The sequence below is a fragment of the Pseudophryne corroboree genome, chromosome 3 (assembly GCF_028390025.1).
Source record: "Pseudophryne corroboree isolate aPseCor3 chromosome 3, aPseCor3.hap2, whole genome shotgun sequence".
In the NCBI taxonomy this organism is placed as follows: Eukaryota; Metazoa; Chordata; class Amphibia; order Anura; family Myobatrachidae; genus Pseudophryne; species Pseudophryne corroboree.
Genome location: NC_086446.1, coordinates 550,479,899 through 550,492,648, shown reverse-complemented (window position 1 = coordinate 550,492,648; position 12,750 = coordinate 550,479,899). Strand labels below are relative to the sequence as shown.

The 12,750-nt window shown below is 43.6% G+C and overlaps 1 long non-coding RNA gene across 1 annotated transcript in view; it reads left to right on the top strand.

Moving 5' to 3' along the window:
* LOC135058011 (uncharacterized) overlaps positions 1-12,750 on the top strand; it is a 67,603-nt gene that overhangs the window by 20,083 nt on the left and 34,770 nt on the right. The window lies entirely within an intron of this gene.

Genomic DNA, 12,750 nt, shown 5'->3' with positions numbered 1-12,750 from the left:
GTTTTGTGTGTTGGTTTTATATCTGGATACCCATTCATGTTTTGGATCTGGATAGGTTTTGCCAAAACCACCCTTTTGGGTTTAGGTTTTGGATCTGGATGATTTTTGAAAAAATCATAAAAATCGTTAAAATCACAGAATTTGGGGGTAATTTTGATACTACTGTATTATTAACATTAATTTCCTCTCATTTCCAGTCTCACAATATTGTTTTTTGGCTTAAAAGTTGCACTGAGGTAGATGTATGACTAAGCTAAGTGACACAAGTAGGCGGCACAAACACCTGTCCCATCTAGGAATGGCACTGCAGTGGAAGACAGGATGGCACTTAAAAAAACTAGTCCCCAAACAGCACATTATGCAAAGATGTAAAAGAGGTTCAATGAGGTAGCTGTATGACTAAGGTAAACGTCACAAGTGTGCGGCACAAACACCTGGCCATCTAGGAGTAGCACTGCAGTGGCACTGCACTAATGACGGATACTGTATGCACATCTAACACCAACATAGCTGTCAAGGCCCCAGGTATCCGCTTTGCAACATGATGACTGCTGTAATTTTTAATCTTCCTCGCAAAGGACTGTTGGACAGTCATTTGCTTAGTTGAAGTAGTACAAGTGGTCTTCCAACTTCCCCTCTGGGATGACGATCAACTCCCAGCAGTAACAATAGCAGCAGCAGCAGCAGCAGCAGTAAGAGTAAGTTGTTCTTGATCTTTCACTATTTTATCCTCCAAATTTTTGTTCTCCATTATTTTTCAGGAGTTATATAACAAAATGCAGCACAGGAGAGCATACCTCTACAACACACAGGGAAAACCCTGTAAAAATTATTTGGATTAAATATTAATAACCTCTTTATGTGGAGTAAATAATATACAGCACAAGACAGCACCACTGAACTTATATGTCAGCACCACTGGACTGGACTTATATGGCAGCACCACTGGACTGGACTTATACATCATTGCCATTGGACATATACGGCAGTATCACTGTACTTATATGGCAGTATCACTGGACATATACAGCAGTATCACAGTACTTATACGGCAGTATCACTGGACATATATGGCAGTGTCACTGGACTTATACGGCAGTAACACTGGACTTATATGGCAGTACCACTGGATTGGATTTATACGGCAGTATCACTGGACTTATACGGCAGTACCACTGGACTAGATTTATATGTCATTATTAATTGATTTATACGGCAGTAACACTGGATTTATTTTCGGTACCACTGGACATATACTACAGTATTACTGGAATTATTTGGCAGTACCACTGGACTTATATAGCAGTACCACTGGACTGGATTTATACAGCAGTATCATTGTATTTATACTGCAGTACCACTGGACTTTGTATGGCAGTACCACTGGATTTATATGGCAGTACCACTGGACTGGATTTATACAGCAGTATCACAGGACTTATAAGGCAGTATCACTGGACTAGTATGGAAGTATCACTGGATTTATACAGCAGTATCAATGGACTTATATGGCAGTATCACTGGATTTATATGGCAGCATCACTGTTATTATATGGCAGTAACACTGGACATACACGGCAGTATCACTGGACATATACAGCAGTACCACTGTACTGGATTTATACAGCAGTACCACTGGATTTATACAGCAGTACCTCTGGACATATACGGCAGTATCACTGGAATTATATTGCAGTACGACTGGACTTATACTGCAGTACAACCCGGACTGGAGTTATACGGCAGTACCACTGGACATATACGGCAGTATCACTGGAATTATATGGCAGTACCACTGGACTGGAGTTATATGGCAGTACCAATGGACTTATATGGCAGTACTACTGGATTTATATGGCAGTATCACTAGAATTATATGGCAGTACCACTGGACTTATACAGCAGTATAACTGGACTGGATTTATATGGCAGGACCACTGGACTTATATGGCAGTACCACTGGAATGGATTTATATGGCAGTATCACTGGATTTATAAGGCAGTATCACTGGACTAGTATGGAAGTATCACTGGATTTATACAGCAGTATCACTGGACTTATACGGCAGTACCACTGGATTTATATGACAGTATCACTGGAATTATACGGCAGTAACACTGGACATATATAGCAGTATCACTGGACATATATGGCAGAACCACTGGACTGGAAATATACAGCAGTACCACTGGATTTATGCAGCAGTACTACTGGACATATATGGCAGTATCACTGAAATTATATGACAGTACCACTGGACTTATACTGCAATACCACTGGACTGGTTTTATACAGCAGTACCATTGGACTTATATGGCAGTACTACAGAACTTATATGGCAGGAGCACTGGAATTATATGGCAGTACCACTGGACTTATATGGCAGTACAAATGTACTGGATTTAAATGGCAGTACCACTGGACTTATACAGCAGTACCACTGCACAGGATTTATATGGCAGAACCACTGGACTCAGGGCCGGATTAACAATGGGGCGGATGGAGCTGCAGCTCCAGGCCCCCCATTGAAAATAGGCCCACAGGACCCCAACCCGAAGGCCTATCTGTAACTCTGCCGGGTCTCCCCCGATTCCCGAAATGAATCCACCTGAAAGTCTGCCCCCAGACCCGTCCGAATCCCCGCCCCCTCGGCCGTCTGAAGTTACTGCTTACCTCAGACTCGGACTGTGCAGATGGGTGGTAAATCCCCGTGTACTCCCCTGCTCTGTAACCCCTCCCACTATCATCGGGGGGCGTGGCTAATGCAGGGTCAGCTGGTGACCGGGCAGGGAGAAGCTTTATACAGCAGTGAGCAGTCACTTCACTACTTCAGCTGCTGTGCAGTGTACATGGTGGATTGCCTGCAGTTGTAACGCTGAGGGGATTCTTGCTCAGGGCAGGAACTCCCCAGCAGTGTCTGCTGTGCTCCGATTGGCAGAGTGACACATCACTCACAGTCAGCCAGCCAATCGGAGCACAGACACCCCCACACCATTCCCAGACAGGAGGCTTCATTGTGATGAAATTGCAGGCTGAACAGTTCAACACTACACAGAACAAATGGTAAGTGTAGTGTCAGTGTGTCACATACTATGTACTGTATGTGTATAGCACTGCACATAATCACTGTAATAAGCCTGGCCTCTCCCCCTCCCTTTTCTCCCCAAAGCCTACATGTTCCCCATATCCTTATCCCCATGGATGTAGCAGCCTCTTCTGTAACCCCCTCCCTCCCAGCTGCCTTTTCTACTGTATTTGTATATGTATATATATATATATATATATATATATATGTATATATATACTGTGTATATATGTATTGTATGTGTTTTCATTGTACGTGCATGCTATTTATATGTAAGTTATACTGTATGTGTAAATGTATATATAAACAAGTCAGCCGGTTTATATGTTTTTATTCAATGAGCAACACGTGAGAGAGCTGTGGAAACATGGACAACATTGGAGAGCTGTAGAATTGAGTGCCGACACACTTTCATGCATAAATATATTTTTTAACATATGGGTTGGGGATGTGTTGCCGGCTGCCAGGATCCCAGTGGTCAGTATACCGACCCTGGGATTATACTGTATATATATATATATATATATATATATATATGTACTACGGTATGCCGGCGCTCGTGATCCCGGCGCCCAGCATACTGGCGCCGGGATCCCGACCGACGGTATACCGGCAGCGGGCCAAGCGCAAAAGAGCCCCTTGCGGGCTCGCTGTGCTTGCCACGCTGCGGGCATGGTGGATTTATTCTCCCTTCAGGAGTGTCGTGGACACCCTAAGTAGGAGAATAGGTATTGGGATTCCGGCACCGGTATACTGAGCGCCGGGATCCCGACAGCCGGCATAGCAAGTGCCACATATATATATATATATATATATATACCACTCCAAAAAAGAACGGCACTGGAGGCAATAAGTTCAGGAATAATGAAGTGTATTAAAATATACTACATATATGTATACTATATCTGTGTGCACACTATGTACAGTATATAAAGTCTATTTATAGGTGTGTATACTCTATGTGTGTATGTATACTGTACTATGTATATGTATTTTTTGTATTGGTATTTATGCTATGTAAATGTAAACATGCATTCTATGTATGTATACTTGTAGGTATGTCTATGTACACTGCATACATATGCTGGGTGTGATACATTTTACCGGCGTTTGGGATGCCGGCAGTCATAAGACTGACAGCGGTATCCCGATGGAGAAGATGCCGACAGGGGTTCGGTAACTATACTTACCTTCCCCACCAACCCCCCTAACCCTAACCCTCCCTCCCCGCAGCCTAACCCTAACACTCCCCAGTGGTGCGTAAACTTAACTCCCCCTTCCCGCAGCCTGAACCTAACCCTCCCCAGTGGCTCCTAAACCTAACCCCTCCACCCATGACCTAACCCTAAAGGTGGGTACACACTAATAGATATATCTGCAGATCAATTGATCTGCAGATATATCTATGGACGGATCGGGCAGTGTGCGGTGCATACACACTGCCCGAGCCGTCGGGGACTGACGTCATGAACTGGGCGGGCGTGTACACACGCCCGCCCAGCTCAGATGTCAATCACCGCCGGCCGCCGCAGCATGTGTACAGGTAGGCAATGTTCAGCACTCCAGCTACAGTTTACAATCCCAGCATGTATTGCCATAAATTTGCTGTTAGGGCAATCTATAACTGTGGAAGGATACGCTGAGATATTTAATTCCACAACATCTGGCGTGCTGGACATTGCCTGTCCCTGCAGTATATATACTGTACGTGTATACTGTGGTGTTGGGGCTGTGTGACTGGCTGCTGGGATCCCGAGCACCGGTCACATGACCGCATCCCATACTGTGTATATGCACGTATGTATACTGTATATGTACACTAGGGAGGAGTTTCATGTGTTTTGCACACCCGTTCTCCCGTCTAAAGTGATGGGAGATTGCAGGGTGCAATTAAATTGTTATATTTTTTATCACACTAATCTCACCCAGACAGGCCAGGTTTAGGCACATAAAACCAAAATGCTGGGTGTGACGCGAATTTGAACAATTTTGTACGCAGACCCATAAAGCTGCTTACAAAATTGTACAACTCGGAACTGGCATAGTACTAATTTGCGGGGATGAGAATTTCACCTGCAATTGTATTCTTCCCTTTTTGTGTAAACTATGGGAGGGATGTAATGCCGTCCGAGTTCGCTGGACGTGCGGGTTGCCGGCCGAACTTGGACTTTTTTTAAAGGGGCATTCATTTACAAGGCAAAGCCATGCTTTGTAAGTGATTGCCCCTTCAGAAAAATGTCAGAGTTCAGCCGGCAACTCGCATGTCCAGCGAACTCGGACTACATTACATCTTTCCTCATGTGTATTATTGCTAATCTATTAAAAGGGTCACCGATTATTGATATTTTTTTTAAAGGGGAACAGATTAATGATATTTTAGTAAAAGGGGCATGGATTAATGCTAATCTAATAAAAGGGGCACAGATTATTTATATTATAATGTGGGTTGACCACACCCCTCCAACTGATGGCCACACTTACCTAAGGCTGGTTATGTCCCTACAGTGGGCCCCTGCCATTGCATTCCTCTGTGGGCCCTTGATGCCCCAGTCTGACACTGACCTCTGTGGATGACCCTGGAGCAGCCCTAGACAACCCAATATGCCTCCTGAGAATTGAGATATCTTCCCAGGAAAGGAATTCCCGAGCTCTTGCAAAGACCACCTGCTGCTGGGAGAGTGGGTAAGAGCCCAATTATTGGAGGTGCTTCAGCCCCCCTAGTCATTTGTCCAGGGATCCTCTAACATGATGTTCTGATTTAAACCACTACACACAGCTGGGCACATGCAGCCTATGGCACTTATCAGGGTGATCTATAGGAGCTTTGTATTGTCCCTCCATTTATTTCACCCCTATACCCTGTCCCTGCTTCCAGCTACCGTCACCCCTACATCAAGTCCCTGCATTCCGGTACCATCACCTTTGCACCCTGTCCCTATGTCCTGATAGCCTCACACCTACACCCTTTCCCTACATCCAGGTACTGTCACCTCTACACACTGTCCCTGCATCTAGGTACCGTCACCCCTACACGCTGTTCATGCATCCAGATACCATAACTCCTACACCTTGTCCCTCAATCCAGGTACCATTACCCCTACAACCTGTCCCTGTATCCCGATACCCTCACCCTTACACCCTCTCTCTGCATCCCGATAACTTCAACCCTACACCCTGTCCCTGCATCCCAGTACCCATACCCTGTTCTTGCATCCAGGTACCCTCACCCCTACACCCGGTCCCTGCATACAGAAACCATTACCCTTTCACCCTGTCCGTGCATCCAGGTACACTCTATCCTTTCATCCAGAGACACTCACCTCTACACAGTGTCCTTTAATCCAGAGACCTGTTCACACCCATAACAACACCCAGTCTAGCAATCTCCTAGACTACCTATGCTTCAGACCTCCATTTCTATCCTCACACTCCTGTCTCCTCAGAGTCATCTCCTCTCAGTTTTACCCCACATTGCCCTGTGTCACACCCCCTGGGTGTGGTGCCCTTTGTATATTATGGTGGTGGTTGGAGCTCTCTGTGTGGCATTTATTGCAATGTTCTTTAGTGTGTTGATGTCATTTGGATACTTTGTGTATTATGTGTTAGTCACTGTGATGCTCTCTAATTTGGACACTGTAACTCTATCTTTTTTATGTGGCAGTCATTGTGATGCTCTCGGTATTATATGGTGTTCACTCCAATGTTCTCTGTATCATATGGCTGTACTGCAATGCTTTCTGTATCATGTGGCGGTCGCTGCAATGGTCTCTGTATTATATGGTGGTCACTCTGATGCTCTCTGTATCATATGGCGGTCATTGATGGTTCTGTATATATGGTCACAAACTTTTTGTTGTTATAGCTTCACTTAAGTAGTTGAAAGTAGACACTAGCTATGAGCTTCATGGGAATATCGACACATACAGCACAGGCCACACCCACTAAGTAAACCACACCCACACCACACTGGTCACATCTCCACATCACTTGTCACACCTCCTAACGAGGCACACAATAGGCCCTTCATAAATTTCAGCTCCAGGCCCATGTGGACCTTAATCTGGCACTGACTGGACTTATATGGCAGTACCACTGGAATGGATTTATACGACAGTATAATTGAAATGGATTTATATGGCAGTAGCACTGGATTTATACAGCTGTACCACTGGACATGTATGGCAGTATCACTTGACATATACGGCAATATCACTGGACATATCCAGCAGTTCCACTGGACTGGATTTTATGGCAGTGACAGTTGATTTATACCAGAGTACCACTGGTCATATATGGCAGTATTTATAAGGCAGTACCACTGGACATATACGGCAGTATTACTGGATTTATACGGCAGTACCACTAGACATATATGGCACTATCACAGTACATATATGGCAGTACCAATGGACTGGATTTATATGGCAGTACCACTGGATTTATACTGCAGTACCACTTGACATATATGGCAGTACCACTGGACTGGATTTATACAGAAGTATCACTGGACTTATACAGCATTATCACTGGACATATATGGCAGTATCACTAAACATATGTGGCAGTATCACTGGATTTATATGGCAGTACCACTGGACTGGGTTTATATGACAGTATCACTGGATTTATAAGGCAGTACCACTGGACTGGATTTTTACGTCAGTACTACTGGATTTATATGGCAGTACCATTGGACTAATGCGGCAGTACCACTGGATAAATATGGCAGTATCACTGGATTTATATAGCAGTATGACTAAACTTATAAGGCACTACCACCGGACATAAACGGCAGTATCACTGGACATATACGACAGTATCAGTGGACTAGGTTTATACAGCACTACCACTGGATTTATATGGCAGTACCACTGGACTGGATTTTTACTGCAGTATCACTGGAATTATATGGCAGTATCACTGGACTTATATGGCAGTGCCACTGTACTGGATTTATACGACAGTATCACTAGACTTATACAGCAGTACCACTGGACATATACTTAAGCATCGCTGTAATTTTATGGCAGTACCACTGGACTTATATGTCGGTACCATTGGACTGGATTTATACGGCAGGTTCCACTGGACTTATATGGCAGTACTACTGGCCTGGATTTATACGGAAGTTTCACTGGATTTATACGACAGTACAACTTAACTGGATTTATACGGCAGTATCACTGAATTTATCTGACAGTACCACTGGACTGGATTTATACAGCAGTATCACTGGACTTATACGGCAGTACCACTGGACATATATGGCAGTATCACTTGACTTAAATGGCAGTATCACTGGACTTATACGGCAGTAACACTGGACAAATATAGCAGTCTTATGGGACATATATGGCAATATCACTAGACTGGATTTATACGGCAGTACCACTGTATTTATACAGCACTACCACTGGACATATACAGCAGTATCACTGGAATTATTTGGCAGTGCCACTGGACTTATACGGCGGTACCACTGGACTGGATTTATACGGCAGGTTCCACTGGACTTACTGTATATGGCAGTACCACTGGCCTGGATTTATACGGAAGTTTCAGTAGATTTATACGGCAGTACAACTGAACTGGATTTATACGGCAGTATTACTGGATTTATCTGATAGTACAACTGGACTGGATTTATACAGCAGTATCACTGGACTTATACGGCAGTACCACTGGACATATACGGCAGTATCACTGGACTTATATGGCAGTACCACTGGACAAATATGGCAGTATTACGCGACATATATGGCAATATCACTAGACTGGATTTATACAGCAGTACCACTGTATTTATACGGCACTACCACTTGACATATACAGCAGTTTCATTGGAATTATTTGGCAGTGCCACTGGACTTACACTGCAGTACCACTGGACTGGATTTTTATACGGCACTACCACTGGACTAGTACGGCACTACCACTGGACTGGTTTTATACAGCAGTATCACTGGATTTATAAGGCAGTACTACAGGACTGGATTTATAAGGCATTATTACTGGATTTATATGGCAGTAACACTGGACTACATTTATTCATCAATACCACTGGATTTATACAGCAGTACCACTGGACTGGATTTATATGGCAGTATCACTGGACTTATTCAGCAGTACCACTGGACATATATGACAGTATCACTAAACATATATGGCAGTATCACTGGACTGTATTTTTATGGCAGTACCACTGGACATATAAAGCAGTATTACTGGAATTATTTAGCAGTGCCACTGGACTTACACGGCAGTACCACTGGACTTATAGGGCACTACCACTGGACTGGTTTTATACAGCAGTATCACTGGATTTATAAGGCAGTACTACTGGACTGGATTTATATGGCAGTATTACTGGATTTATATGCCAGTACACTGGACTATATTTATTCATCAATACCACTGGATTTATACAGCAGTACCACTGGACTGGATTTGTATGGCAGTACCACTGGACTTATTCGGCAGTACCACTGGACATATACGACAGTTTCACTAAACATATATGGCAGTATCACTGGACTGTATTTTTACGGCAGTACCACTGGACATATAAAGCAGTATTACTGGAATTATATGGCAGTAACACTGGACTCATACGGCAATACCACTGGACTGGATTTATATGGCAGTACCACTGGACTTATACGGCAGTACCACTAAACTGAATTTATACAGCAGTATCATTGGATTTATACGTCAGTACCACTGAACAGGATTTTTATGGCAGTACCAGATTTATACGACAGTACCACTGGACTGGATTTATACGGCAGTATCACTGGATTTATACAGCATTATCACTTGATTTGTATGGCAGTATCACTGGATTTATACGGCAGTATCACTGATTTATACGAATGTATCACTTTATTTATACAGCAGTAATAATAATAATAAAGTGTCTGGAATAAACTAACATGCATTCTTACTTTAGGAATCGAATTCGGGACTCTAAGCATGAGAAGCGGAACAGTTCACCACTTGGACACTTCTCCGCCAACATATGAATAAATCCATTGGTTTTGATTATGCCGTAATGTTTACGGGATTAGGATGCTAATATACAATATCCCTAACATCAATAGGCAACAATGTACTTGTAACACGTCTGTTTGCATCTGTGTACACTACTGGTTTTATGTTGCTTTGTCTGCGGTACTTGGAAGCTCACATATTCCTAAAGTACTGTAAATGGACCATATATGCTGTACTATTTGCATCTGTAATGTATATACTGTATGAAATAATGTAGCATAATGAGATGCTGTATATACTGTATGTAGCGTAATGAGAAGCACTAGTAAAGTAGTTCTTACTATGTATTTCAGTATTTTATTTTACGGGAGACCACATGCATGTGCAGTGGTTATTGTAAAAAGTGACATCTGTTGGATGATCGCAGGTATTACACTTAAAGGTAATGACAAACGCTCTGTGCGCCTCCTTGCGACTAGACATGCCTCTCTACGACTAGGCGCACCTCTTTGCCCACCCGCATGCTGCGTATGCCCAATCGTGACTAACGCCTCAGCCAGTCAAGATAATGGAGGACCCATCTGTATGTAATTATTAGAGATGGGCAGACCCACCTGAACATTGAGATCCTATTCGGGATCCAAGCCCGGTTCTGCTTTTCCCACCAGACTCTGATGCCAAAGAGAGGCCAAAAGTCATCTTCCCACTGTTGGATTCTCGCAGGTTTTGGATTCTATAAAGGTCCCCGTGATCGGCACCATCTTCACTCCAGCTGCGGAGAGTATACTGAATGGAGGTGTCCATCAGTACTGTGTGCATTTGGTGTGGGGTGTATCAGTTCAGGGGTGCTCTTTCAGATTTGCTGTATCAGTCCAGGGGTGCTCATTCAGCGCTGCTGTATCATCCAGGGGTGCTCTCTGAGCACTGCTGTATCAGTCCAGGAGTGCTCTTTCAGCTCTGCTTGATCAGTCCAGGGGTGCTCTCTGTGAGCTCTGCTGTATCAGTCCAGAGGTGCACTTTTAGCTCTGCTTTATCAGTCCAGGGTTTCTCTGTGAGCTCTGCTTTATCAGTCCAGGGGTGCTCTTTCAGAGTCCAGGGGGTGCTCTGTCTGTCAATCCACAGACTGTGTCCCAGTGTAAAAATTAAAATAATATACTCTAAAAACAAAAAGCATAAAAATATAATTATAAAAAAATATATATATATCTTTTTATTTGTACTGTACCCCAGTGTACTATACAATTTTTACTAAAATATATAAGTACTGTGAAATTGCTGGTCAGTCAACAGTATATTATTATTTTATACTCATAAATGTGTTGTATGACACTGTTGGTAAAGGTCAACCACAGTGTTGGACCATTTGTGACTCATACACATTTTGTGCAACACTGGGGTATATTTACTAAGATTCATAATTGTCGGGATTTGGAGGGAGATTAAACACAAATGACATCGATAGTGTGAATTTGCAACTTTTTGTTTTTTTTACGACTCATTTACTAAGCTGTCGTATTCTGCATTTTCGTTTTTTCCTATGCCGATGTCATTCATAATGTCTGGCAGTGTTTTACGGGAGTGATTAGTAAAACACTGCAAGACTTAACAGAATGAATCCCAGCCGGATCTGTGAGATCCGTGCAGGGCTTCATTGTGTATAATCTGAGAAGTGATGAAAGAGTTAAAAATCCCCCCCAACAAATGCGTGGGGTACCCCCTCCTAAGCATAACCAGCCTCATGCTCTTTGAACTGGTCCTGGTTGTAAAAATACAGGGGGAAAAATGACTGGGGTTCCCCTATATTTAAACAACCAGCACCGGGCTCTGCACCTGGTCCTGGTGCAAACAATACGGGAGACAAAAAAAGTATTTTTTACACCAGCACCGGGCTACACTAGTCAGAAAGATAATGCCATAGCTGGGGGACACTTTTATATTGGTCCCTGCAGTCCTGGCATTAAATAACCAACTAGTCAACCCTGGCCAGGGTACCCTGGAGGAGTGGGGACCCATTAAATCAAGGGGTCCCCCCCTCTAGCTACCCAAGGACCAGGGGTGAAGCCTGAGGCTGTCCCCCCCATCCGTGGGTGGTGGATGGGAGGCTGATAGCCTTTTGTGTAAAAAAAGAATATTGTTTTTTGTAGCAGAATTACAAGTCCCATCAAGCATCCCCCGCAAGCTGGTACTTGGAGATCCACAGGTACCAGCATGCGGGGGAAAACGGGGCCGCTGGTACCTGTAGTTCTACTACAAAAAATACCCAAATAAAAACAAAACACACACACCATGAAAGTAAAATTTTATTAAACATACATGCACACTTACATACATACATACATACTTACCTATGTTGACACGAAGCACTCGGTCCTCTTCTCCAGTAGAATCCAGGGGTACCTGTAAATAAAATTATACTAACAAACAATCCTGTGTAGATCGGTCCTCTTCTTGACAGTTATAATCCACGTAACTTGTTAAAAAAAATCTGAAATACCCGTACCACGCACTGAAAGGGGTACCATGTTTTCACATGGAAACCCTTTCCCTGAATGTCGGGACCCCCTGTGACTCCTGTCAAAGAGGGTCCCATCAGCCAATCAGGGAGCACCACATCATGGCACTCTCCTGATTGGCTGTGCGCTCCTGCACTGTCAGTCAGGCAGCGCACTGTGGA